Source organism: Buceros rhinoceros, unplaced genomic scaffold, assembly GCF_000710305.1.
Source record: "Buceros rhinoceros silvestris isolate BGI_N320 unplaced genomic scaffold, ASM71030v1 scaffold513, whole genome shotgun sequence".
Lineage (NCBI taxonomy): Eukaryota > Metazoa > Chordata > Aves > Bucerotiformes > Bucerotidae > Buceros > Buceros rhinoceros.
The window spans coordinates 608-2,643 of NW_010401574.1; positions in this window are offsets into that span (position 1 = coordinate 608).

Consider the following 2,036-nt stretch of genomic DNA (forward strand, 5'->3'; position numbering starts at 1 on the left):
TCGCTCACCAGAGACTGGAGGAATTTGTTTCTGGCCGTGGTCATCCATATTGTGTCGTTTACAGCGTAACTCACGTGCTGAGGTTTGTTGCTCCCATCTTCTGGTGTCTTCACAACCTCTCAAGCAGCACGGGAGGTCACATCGGGTCCGGTTCTGCTTGTTTCTGTTAGCTTTGGGAGAAGAATTAGTTGGTGGAAAATTAATTTCACTGACTGGCCAACGATTCTCCCTCATAGCCAACTTCTGCTCCTCTGCAAGAAGGTACTTTTGGTTTTGGCGATTAGTAACATCATCATAGTGATGGATTTGATTGCACACCTCCCCTACAGTTAAATTTCCTGGATAGCTTGCCCGACCCCACAGCATGGTAGACAATGTGTGGGAGTATTCTTCTGGCGTGCTCTGAACAAACTTTTTTAGCAAGGCCTCGGTAGCGATCACCCGCTCGGGGTTAAAAATCCCATAATTTCGGTCATCATAAAGAATCTCTTTTATAGCCAGCTCTCTCAGGTATTCAATGCCTTTACTTAGAACATCCCACAGGGGGGCGCGGTGTGTGAGTTCATCTCTAGTGGGTTATCTATCATTTACAGCTGCCAGAAATTGCCTAAAAATACTGAGTCTTCCCTCATGTTCCCCTATCTGATTGTTTATGCCTCCTTCCAGGGCTGTATTTCCTAACTGCCTAGCCTCACCACCAGTTAATTCGATGCTGTCACCTCCCTGGTCCCAACAACGAAGCAACCACCCCAGAATCGACTCATCAGGATGCCTGCTAAACTCCTGTCTAACATTTCTCAAGTCCCCCTAGAGAAAGGTTCAGGCTCATCCTCCGAGGACTCATGCCCTGAGGGCCTTTGTTCATCTCGCGTGGGATTTTGTCTCTCAGACTTGGTTGGGGCTGCGTCACCATCAGAGCTGCTGTGCTCACCAGGCTGATCACTCGTTGTCGTTGGGACTTCCTCTTTCTGCATCTTCACGGGGGCAACTTCTGCTCGTTGTGGTGGAGAGGTGGCAGTAATGCATGTGTGGTGCCTGCTCCTGATGCTAAACCACACCTGGGCGACGTTAATGATAACCGATAAAGACAACAGGAAAACAGTATTATCCGCAGAACCTTCAGGTTCAGATTCCCATGGTGCAGAGTCATTCCTCAGTATCCATTCGATAGTGAAGTCATAGGCAGTCACCATACAGTAATATCCAAAACGTACTGCCGTCATTACCAGCTGACCCAAAATAAACCAACTCACTGCAAGTCCAAAAGCCAAGTAGGACACTCTTTGCGGTATGTCCTAGGCCAATAATACATAGACAGGTACCAGTTATTGATAGAAAATAGGCCACATCAGCTGCTGAGTCAGGCACCAAATCATACAGTAATCTCTGGGCATATTGTTTAGCAATCAAAAACAAAATTCTACTCACTCCCATGTCTGAAACCTCAACTTGTATTTGTTTCAGTTTACAAAATGTAAAATATTTTCTTCTTTCTCCCCGTATGGGCCACCAAAAAATGTTAAGGGTCAAGGGACTGAGGTACCCACTCCTTGAATTCCTTAACGGTCCCCTTTGTCTCACTAGAGACAGAAGGGGTTTAAGGGGAAAAAAGAAAATTCACACCTTGGTCTGCATTTTGGGAAAACTGGAACAAACTTTTAATAAACAATAAAACCACATGACTATATACTATTATATATATAGGCACAAACTGAGAAAAAGGAAAAAAAAACAAAGAAGAGAGGACTTAGATAACGGCAGTTGTGTTCAAGGTCAGTGCTCTTGGCAGGCATCCAGTGGCAAGGAGGGAGTGAAGACTCTGCAGCTGCAGGCTGCTTTCGGGCAGGGAGCAGAATTCTTCTCGCAGCCAAACGGAGAAGGGGGGGGCAGGGGAGGAACCCCCGCGCGCAGCTGATTTAATAGCAGGAAAGCTCTCGGCATGAAAGCGACAGGGAGTTCGAATATTCTCACCGGATTCATATGGGACGGGACTCACGGCAGAACAGTTCAGAGTCTGTGGGCCCCAGGCCTCCACG